The sequence below is a fragment of the Felis catus genome, chromosome C1 (assembly GCF_018350175.1).
Source record: "Felis catus isolate Fca126 chromosome C1, F.catus_Fca126_mat1.0, whole genome shotgun sequence".
NCBI classification, from domain to species: Eukaryota; Metazoa; Chordata; class Mammalia; order Carnivora; family Felidae; genus Felis; species Felis catus.
The window spans coordinates 140,854,396-140,865,370 of NC_058375.1; the positions used below are offsets into that span (position 1 = coordinate 140,854,396).

At 40.6% G+C, this 10,975-nt stretch overlaps 1 pseudogene; it reads right to left on the minus strand.

Moving 5' to 3' along the window:
- Nucleotides 1-1,172: 1,172 nt before the first annotated feature.
- LOC101085395 lies at nt 1,173-9,659 on the minus strand (annotated as a pseudogene).
- Between the last annotated feature and the right edge of the window lie 1,316 nt (nt 9,660-10,975).

Here is a 10,975-nt window from a genome sequence, read left to right on the forward strand (position 1 = left end):
AGAATCTGAAGCAGGCTCCAGGCTCTGAGCTGTCAGCGCAGAGCCCAACACGGGGCTCGAACCCACAAACCATGAGATCATGACCTGAGCTGAAGTTGGATGCTTAACCAACTGAGCCACCCAGGCTTCCCAACACCTTTGAATTTCAACAGGGTGCTCTCATGCTCATTAGTGGAACCCACAGTTGAGAACTCTTTACTGTGATGTAATAATATTGCATTGTGACTACAGAAGGGCACTGTTGGGTTCAAGGCCACAGTTGGGTTTGGTGAGTGGAGGTTTTGGCTCAGCTCTTAAAACCATGAGATGCCCTTTTCTCTGACAGTAAGATTAGCCCTGCCAAATCATAAATGACTGCAGACCAAGTCTTTTAGTGAAAGGAAAATCTTATGTAGACAAGATGAGTTTTGAATTCCTAAAAACTAGGAATTCAACTCATACAAAGTCAGTGTCTTTTGGGAAAATGGCTCCTTTCTCGACCACTTCTGAATTCTCCCTCTGTTGTCTGGATCATGAGGTTCAAAAAAGACTCAGGTGCAAAGATGGGGCTCACGTGTCATAGGTAGGGCTCCACAGGACCCAGACCTGTTTCTCTCAACTATTTGCTTGTCTGTTAAGAAACCTAATAGGATCAAAGGATGATTTGTTTTAAAGCAGGTATGTTGTTTTGAGTGGGCAACCTTTAACCATTCTCCTGTGGGAAATGTTAACATCTTAAGCCATCAAAAATTATATAGTATGTATGGTAATTGTTTCATAAACTGATAATTTCCCCCTCCTCTTCTTCCCCTCCCTCAGTACGGGCCATAGTGGTTTCAACTGTGTCCTCCAAAAAGATATGTTGAAGTCCTTATCCCCGGTATCTGGGAATGTGACTTTATGTGGAAATTGGGTTTTTGCAGATGTAATTAGTTAAGGATCTTGAAACAAAATCATCCTAGATTTAAGGTGAGGCTTGTATACAATGACTGGTATCTTTATTTATTTTTTATAAGAGAATTTTTTAAAGTTTTTTTTTTTATCTATTTACTTATTTTGAGAGAGAAAGAAAGAGAAAGAGAGACCTAGTGTGTGAGCAAGGAGGAGCAGAGAGAGAGAGAATCCTGAGCAGGGTCTGCAACTTACAGTGCAGAGTCTGATGCGGGGCTCAAACTCATGAACAGTGAGCTTGTCATCTGAGCCGAAATCAAGAGTCGGATGTTTAACTGACTGAGCCACCCAGGTGCCCCAATGACTGGTACCTTTATAAGAGGAGAGGAAACAGAAAAGGAGCCATGTGAAGAGAGGGGCAGAGACTGGAATGGTGGCACTACAAGCCATGGCTGCCTGAAGACTGCCAGGAGACAGCAGCAGACTAGGAGAAAGCAAGGAAAAAATCAGCCCCTAGAGTCTTCAGACAGAGCATGGCCCTGCTGACACATTGGTTTGGGACTTAGAACTTCCAGAACCGTGAGAGAATAAATTTCTGATGTTCTCAGCCACTCAGTCTGTAGTAATGTGTTATGGTGGCCCCAGGAAAGTAAGGCATTGACCAATCCCATAAACCCATCCAGATCACCAACAATATTTCATTTAGACCATAACCCAAAGACAGGTCAGAGAAACAAGGCACTGATATCATAGTCAGGAATGGTTTCTAAGTCTAGCCTAAGGTAAAAGCAAAAGTCCAGGAGCACCTGCGTGGTTCACTCAGTTAAGCATCTAATTCTTGATTTCAGCTCAGGTCACGATTTCAGGGTTTTTGAGTTCAAGACCCACATCACACTCTGTGCTGGCAGTGCGGGCCTGCTTGGGACTCTTTCTCTCTCTCCCTCTCTTTCTCTCTCTCAAAATAATTAAATAAGCATTAAAAAAAAAAAAAGCAAAAGTCCAAGTAATCGTATGTAGAGAAAAGACAAAAGTTGGTAAGATTGCCAATTAGTACTATTATTTTGGAAGATAGTATGACTTTATCTTGTAAAGCTGAAGATGTGCACAACCTTTCACTGAGCATGGCCACTGCAAAGGAGAGAGACTGTTGCACATGAAGACAAGTGCAGGAACTTCTAGAAACATCATTGTTCCTAGTAGGCACAAACTGGAAAGAATCCAAATGTCCATCAACAGCATATCGATACGTGAAATGTACAGTATACTTAGAAGTGGGATGTTATTCAACAGTGGATGTTCATTGATAAACCACAGCTACCTGCAACTAACTGAATGACTTTTTTTTTTGAGTAAAAATATCACTGTATTTTCATATACATAATGTTTCTACAGTGTCAACATCTTCCTCTCAAAAGCAGAACAGAAGAATCCCAAAGCTTAGATCTGGATCACTTGACCCTTTTTCTTCTTATAACCTCCCAGTTCAAAATGCTTACATCTCTTAACGGCCGGCATCCTCTTGGGCCCGAAGGTAGGTTCAACACACTCAAACCTCAGCACAATCTTCTTTGTGGTTTCAGCCTTCTTCAGGAAAATTGGCTCCTCCTGGCCACACTGCTTCTGATCACAGCGCCTCCTTCCCTGGGCATACAGTGAATCCTTGCCCTTCCCATACTAGGTCACTTTGTGAGGCTGATGTTTTCCTCACTTCTTACAGAAAGTCCTTTGGGTTTTAGGAACATTGATGATCTTTGCAGTAGCACTGTCAGCACAAAGAAAACGGGAAATTTGGCATCCACACTCCTCGCCTTGCCTCCCCTTGCTCATACCTAACAGGAAAGGGAAGAATAAATCTGAATTACTTTTTAAAACATAATGTTGAATCAAAAAAAAAAAAAAGACAAGAGGAATGTATACATGCTATGATTCCCTTTATAGAAAATCCTGAAAAGAATTGTCAGCACTAAATTATTTAATTTGAAGATGCATAGTTGGGTAGTAAAACTATAAAGCAGACCAAGATAGCAATTACTAGAACATTTAGGATGGTGGTTAACCCTAAGAGGGAAAGCAAGTAGGTATGATTAGGAAGAAGCATTCTGGGAGGGATGGGGGGCCGGGGGGGGGGGTTGTGGCGCTTCTAATACACCAGTGACAGTACACTGGTGACATTCTTTTTATTAAGCTGGATGGCGGTTTCATGGATGTTTATATTTTTATTTTCTATATGTTTATTCATTATAATTTCTTATATAGAGAATTTTTTAAATATTTTAAAGACTTTTTTTTTGAAAAAAGATAAAGGATAATAAAGGAAAGAAAAGAACCCATAGAAGCTTTGGAAGCATAAATTGTTCTAATTCACCTTGAAGAAATGTGTATGTTTTCATTAGGTTTTTTCACATAATCTTTCCTGCTCGGATTTCCAGCCTGTCAGCTAAAGTCTTAGTCAAGGCATTTTCTGCTGAAATCCAAGATTCTGGAAAAGAAGAAGAATATGATGAAAAAGCTCAACAAATCTTAATTGTTGCCTGGAGGTCAGGCCACGTGGAGAATGTGGTATTTAGCTTTGCCACAGACAAGCTCCCCCAAGGCTGCTGAGTGGCTGGAGACCGGTGGAGGTGTAAGAGGGTGGTGAGCAAACAGACAGCACTTTGCATTTCCAAAGGGCTTTTCACATGGTCTCCTTGGAACCTCACCTTGCAAGAAGACCCTATTCCTTATATGTTACTGGTGAGACTGTTAAACTACAGAGAAGTTAAGGTACTTGTCCAAAGTGTCAAGTTAAGGAAAAGACAGGGCCAGAACTGGAAACTATGTTTTCTCCACCCAAATGCAGTGACTTTTAATGGAGTTCAGTGGTAAATGTGGTGACACCAACACTCGGTAGCAGAAGACTCAGTAGTACTAAATTGGTGTGATGGAAAAGTCTCAGACTCGGGATGTCAAGCCGTGGGCTGAGAGCCAGCAGACTCCAAGGGTCTGTGCAGAAGACAGACATGGTAAGCTAATCACGGTACATCGGAGGATGTTTGTATTTTGTAAGGCTTGAACCCACGGTGCAATCGAAAGACAAAATTCATATTGCTTGTGATGGTTTGTAGTGCTTAGCAAAATTCTCTGCTTTTCTTCCATGTGGTTGATATTCCATCCCCCCTAAATACTTACACCCTCCACGCCAAACCCCAGTTCTTTACAAACTCAAAGCAATGAATCACTTAGGAAAACATCTTGGATAAACACAGTCAGATCTCTGTTTGGACTTCATGCCGGAGAAAGTGAGCAGACCTTGACTGTTTCATATCGCTGCCCTCGATGCCAATAAGTCGACCGTTCGCAATACTGCTTCTGGGCCCTCGTGTGGTTGCAACAGAGGATATATGAAAAGATTGAACAAATATCATCGTTCTATCCTCAGTCCTGTCCTCAAAGCTTTTGCAAACTTAAGCAAACTATTTTTCATGATATCCTCCACAAACTGTGGAAGTCTACTGAAACCGTTCCTGGTACTGACACTTTGAGTTTGGAAGTTAAAAGGTAAAAGTCTGCATTCCTTAAAAGTTTTGGTAATGTAACTAAAATAAAACATAAGCCAAAATGAAACCAAAACTAAGGGCCCAGTCAGCATCAAAATGAATATATTTCTCTTGCTTTTCACAGTTGATTCTCTCATACATTGCACCTGAGAAGCAGGCCAGTGGGTTGCTAATTTTGTAGACTGGTAAAGCATCACTAAGATCATTAGAATCTGGGGGACAGAGACAAGGCAAAGACGGCATTGTAAAGGGAAGAGCACATGGTGGCAAAGGTGTTTGCTTATCTATTGAGCTGGGTACAATGCAGCGTCTGGACAAAATGCACTCTCTACTCTAACGTGGGTCTGGGCGCCTGGTGGATACGTCAGAACAGCAATTCAGATCACCTCCTTCTTCCCCCTCTGCCCTTCCCCTGAGAGTTTCCTCCTTAGTACAAATGCACACAACTCCAACATCTAACATAAACCTTTTCCACATCATCATACTTCCACCAAAAATGAAATACAAGAAGAAAATGAGTTGAAACCCTTTGGAGAATTAGGAAGCTTTACATCTAGAGTTTATCTTTTAAATTGAAATGACACGTGTATCACATAATCGACATATAAAAAGAAGGCATTTAATTCATTTTTAAGAGTCTGGTGGAGTTTAAGGAAAGGCCGTGGACAGAATGATTTTCACCTTGAGCTAGAAGCCAGCATGCCTGATGCGTATCACTCTGGTAGACAAAGGAAGTTTCATATTCCTTCTCTCAGTGTTTTGACTGCACATCTACATGTAAATGGAATTGGCATCTGATATCAAACTATCTGAGAAAATAAAGAGAAGCAAATCAACATGAATTCTTAGACCAGTCTCTGTAGAAAGAATTTAAGTATTTGCAGATTTGAAGGAACACTTCACTTGAAATTGCTGGGAGGCTTGGAACTGATAAACCTCAGTTTCCAAACCTGTAAACTGGAGACAATAACGGTACTCTCCTCACCGGGTTGCAGTGATGGTTTAATGAGATCATATAAAGCACTAAATAAGAAGTTGAGTACTTAGTAATTGCTTAATAAAAGCTATAACTCATGATCATGCTTTTATCATGTCCTATAATATTTATTTGCATATGCAAGTTCAGGTTAATAGAGCGAATAATAAGAAAACTACAACAGACTGGAATATTGTGCTGCAATCTACAAATCAGCTTTTCTTCCATTATGCTATTTACTGCTCATAATCAAGCTTGTGGTTCTATATTTTCTTGTGTCAGGTGAGGAAACTAAGGCCAATCTTTAGGAGTCCATAAGCAAACAAAAAGTAGAAATGCTGCTTTGCACTTTTTTAATACATCTATTGTGTCAAAGGTAGTTTTAGACATATAGAAAAATTGGTTTCAACTGTTTTTAAACTAATATCTCTTTGAACTATATTTTTATAATTTTGATCATGACAAAATGTTCTTTGATCATATTCCGACCACTCTGAGAAATGCCCTATTCAAAGAAACACCCTATTCCTTTTGTACCCCTTTCATTAAAAACTATGTATTAAAGGGGCGCCTGGGTGGCGCAGTCGGTTGAGCGTCCGACTTCCGCCAGGTCACGATCTCGCGGTCCGTGAGTTCGAGCCCCGCGTCAGGCTCTGGGCTGATGGCTCAGAGCCTGGAGCCTGTTTCCAATTCTGTGTCTCCCTCTCTCTCTGCCCCTCCCCCGTTCATGCTCTGTCTCTCTCTGTCCCAAAAATAAATAAACGTTAAAGAAAGAAAAAAAAATTAAAAAACAAAACAAAACAAAACTATGTATTAAAGTTAAAGGACAGGAACATGTCGTATAGCTATAGGCATCTCATGATTCCAATCTGTATTATCTCAAGGACTTTTCCCAGGTAGGATGAAATAGAGACCCAAAGAATTTAGTGGCTTTTTCTTCTTTTTTGGTTTGCTTGTTTTCAACACAAGATTTATCCAATTAACTGTGGAATAAATAGGTTAATGATAATTTATTACCGAAAAGCTGCACTGTATCTATGAATTGTTCCCTGTTTTCATGGGAAGTGTGTAGTGATTACAATGATTTAGTAGCTTATTAAATAGCAAATGACACCTATTCTACGTAAGACAATAAGCTAGTATTTGCTATCTCTCCATCCTGCCTGCATGTTAGAATCACCTGAGCTTTCAGAACTGACTCCTGTCCACACCTCACCCCAGAGATGCTGACTTAATGGGTCTGCGTTGGGGCCTGAACACTGATGATCAAAGGTTCTCGATATATTTCTAGTCTGCAGCCAAGATGGAGCATTACTGCGATATTACTGTGATAGAGGAATATGAAACAAACAACGTTTAACCCCCCTCAAGGAGCTTTAGATTCTACCTAAGAAAAATATACTTTTAAAGTTCATTGACATACTTTAAAAAAGTCTTAAATGACCCACCACTGATAAATTACACATTCCTTTATCTTCCTATTCTCTTGTATCTCTCTCTCTCTCTCTTTCTCTCTAGTAATAAAATGGTTACAGTTTGCAGAAATAGAGAAATCACACCTTGAAATAAAAAGTAGAAAAATCAAGAGCACTTAATAATATGCTTACACATCTTAATACATATCTTAATAATATGTGTCCCAGATATCTTTAGTCATACAGAAAGGGAATTTCTTCTTGAGAAATGAAATGTGCCCTCCAAGTGTCTAATAATAATTATAGATCTTAGGGAGTGTGTTAATCGTGAAAACGACATTCAGAACTGATCGTGGGTTTTGTTAAGGCCCTGTGAATGCCTGTTCGGTGATAAAAGCAAAATCCAAGGTTTTCCCATTAGCTCGATCATGACCTCTGCTTCCTGGCTTAAATACTTGGAGCTCTGTCTCCAGTCCAGGGTTGTCATTGCACCACCAAGAACCAAGTTCTCCTTGTTAATAGGCTACACTAAAAGCTGGAGAAGCCCCACTGGAGGAAGTATGATTCCAATTTGAGGATGAAAGTACAATACCCCCTGCCAGGTTTAAATTGAGAGCATATTATGCATTTTTAGTTAATTTCTCAGCCTGCAGAATAATTCGTCACATGTGTGCAATATATATATATATATATATATATATGCTCCCTCAACTGTTTCCTTAGAGACCCTGCCCTTGATGGGATAGTTGTAATTGGGGCAAAAAGTTAATAAATGAAAATCACAGTTAAATACCCGATTTATGAAAGAAAATGCATGTATTAAAATTAAAAGGGGAATAATCAAAAGCAAGAGGAGTGGATTAATACATTTTTCTTGTCTCTGACAATTTTTTGTTAACGTCAAGGCCCAGAGCACCATAGGACTGGGGAAGTGAAAGGAAATGTTTCTCAAAACACATGTACGGAGAAAAAACATGATTATAGCAAGTGAGTGTGGGAGAATCCACCCTCTGCATGAGAAAACCATACCTTCCTATGGATTTTAAATCCAGTTCTTCTGGATCTATTTTTTGTAGGTGTATTAGAAACTCTGAAGGAGATTTTGCAGGCCTTCCCTTTTGTCCCTTTCAAGTGTTTTCCTTTTTAATATTAATAACTGTTGCCATCTCCTACATAATTGTGGTGTCCATGATTCAGAAAAAGTACTTAATGATCAAACTCCTATGCATTCAGTAATGTTATATATTTAGCACGTTTTTATATATACATAACATTTTACATGTATGTTTTCATATGTGTGTATATATGTAATTAAGCACAATTGTATTTGCATACATTTGAAAAATAGGATACACACAGGTCACCTGAATGTGTCTCCATATTTTGTAGTCCCTGGTCATCCTTTCCTTTGTTGGCCAGAAAATTCCCCAGGTCCTCATCTTAGGTGTCTGCAGAATGTCCAGCCCCTCCCACCACGTTTCTGAGGTTTCCTGAGAAGGATGCTTTTCCTTCCGACTCTATTCTCCTTTTTCCACTTCTCACTTTGCCTTCACGGCCACTGTCCATCCATCTAAGTCCATCACCACATGCACGGACGCGCCCTCCTCTTCACTTGCTAAAATATCACCAGTACACTACATGCAGCTTTCATTCAAGATCTGCGGGGTATAGAAGGGTGCAATCACACCACAGCAAAGGCAGCAGTTTAAAACTGAATAGCAAACATCTCTGTTCTGTCCTTTGTCCAGCACTCCTCAGCAGGTATTATTTCTTCTCTCTCTCTCTCTCAAGAACCAGCCTGAATCTATTTTGCTTGAATCTGTTCTCTTTTAACCAAGAATTTCTCCCCTTTCCACTACCTCTCCTTCAACAACCTTCCTCCCTCCTCGGGAAGGTCCTCCACCATAGCAAGCAGGATTTCCCTCTACCTGTTTTTGGCATCAGGGTAAAATGAAAATCTCTATTTCAAGACATAGAAGCTTTAGTCCCTTCTTTTTACTAGTCTGGGTGTTATGGTTAATCTAAAAAGCCCCATTAAATCTCTTTCTTCCTGCTCTCCCAGAGTAATCTGCCCAAACTTCAGTCTACTTGTAACATCCCATTTTTTCCCTCCCTGCCACACATAGGGCTGAAAATTATTTATCAGGCCTACAGAAATGCTTGATGCACCCCTTGACATCCCCCAGGGCATGCCCCAGGCAGTGGGCCACAGCTACACCAGCTTGGAAATAGCTGATCTGTACTTTCATAAAACTATCCAGTGAGTACAACTGGCCTTTGACACAACTCTGTTTTGGTGAAAGCATTCTTTCCTCTCTATCATGGATTTTCCTTCTTTTCCTTTACCTCACTTGCTTTCTGTAGTGAAGCTAACGAAAACCTACAGAGAAAAGAGTAAAAGAAAGCTAGCAGTAAAGTGTTAATGCTCCCAGAGGCATGACATTTTAATGTGCAGCACAATCTTCAGCCCAGAGAGCTTAAAGCAAGAGTGTCTCTGACTGTGGGCTATTAATCATCCACAAGTCAGTAAAGAATCTATCTTTGGAGGACAGGACGCTTCCCCAACCTTTGGAATCATGCAATATAACATGCCTCCCTATGCTGTCTTCCTATTCATTCCCCCCTTTCCTAGACTAGCTTACCTGAATAGAAGAATTAAAATGGATGAGATCCAAGTAAAATCATTTCTTCCTCTTCCAATCCAGAGTACTGGTTTAATACTGCTTTATGCTTCTTTAATTGTCCTCCAGATGGATCACAGCACAGCCCTGACTCCCTAATAGGTGCTAAATAGGTTCTTATAAGAAGCCCCAGTGCCCAGGTCCTATAGAGCATTGGTTGATATCTGAAAGTCAGAGTTGTACATCTCTCTCCTCCTGGAAAAAAAAAAAATCTGGTAAATTATAAACTCACCAGTCAGGATGTACACTTGCATTTTGGATCCATGCCAAGTAAATATTCAGTGACTGGCATTATGTTGCAAGTCGTTAGGATTTTGAATCAGAATCAGATTCTCTGGGTCTGCAACTCAACTCTGATATGAACCAGGTGACCCAAGGCAGGTTATTTAATATGTCTGGCTTAGTTTCATCATATGTGAAGTGGGGCTAATAAAGTATCTTCCCTGTGGGTTTGTTGCAGGAATGAAATGGGACAATTACTCTTTAGTGCTTAAAACAGTGTTTAGAAAAAAATACAAATGTGACTCCTCATGGTTGTTTTCACTGAGGTATCTGAGCGATAGATACAGATATCAAAATGATTATGAAACTGATGTTTAGAAATTGCAAATAAAAGTGCAATGAATTGGCTACACAGCTGTAGAACTCCCAGCCTCTTTGAAACTATCAAATGTAAGGAGAGGAGAAAAAAGGGTAACCATTTATTAAGAGGTTTCTTTGGAGATAACCATGGCTGTTTTGAGTTCTCACAATTCCTTTCGAATGATTGATGGTATGGTCTCATTATGATTCAATCTACTGTTTTTTAACTTTGAAGGGAGAAACGTCTTCAATGGGACTGCTTTGAGACCTTGATGTTGCTTGCCCTGGCCTGGAGAGCATTGTGTAACAGGACCTAACTCCCGCTCCAATGCTCATGAGAGCTGACTAGCCAGAGATGCGCTCAGTGCCTGGGTAGCAGAGGAAGGACCCCCTGCTTCCTGGTTAGGGGCAGCTGCAGAGACAGCATTCATGAAGGCAAAGGATGTAGCAACATTCCCCATGGATCAGATGCTGACTACCAAGGAGAAGATCACCTGGTACCAGTACTGACAGAGTTGCCTGGGAGGGGCGGAGGGCCCCAGCAGCTAAAGCTGGAAAGGAATGTCAAAGTGTCAGAGGTTGTTTAAGGACTCACATGTGGCCACACTCCATACAGAAATGCATGCATTGGTTCAAGGTTACTGCAAGATGGCAGGCCCATCCAGCCTCCACACTGAGTTCTACACGGAATCAAAAAAGTGTTCCCAAGAGAAATGCCAGCTTTTCCACCATTTGCTAGGCATAGAGGGCTGTTCAAGGAAGATATTTCCTGGTTGTCTCTTTCCCCTCTCTTCACCACAATTCTGACCTCAAAGGATCAGAAATTGGCTAGCAAGTGGTGGGTTGCATTAGTCAGGGATCTTCAGAGAAACAAAACCAATAGGATGTGTGTGTGTGTGGAAAGAGATAGAGATA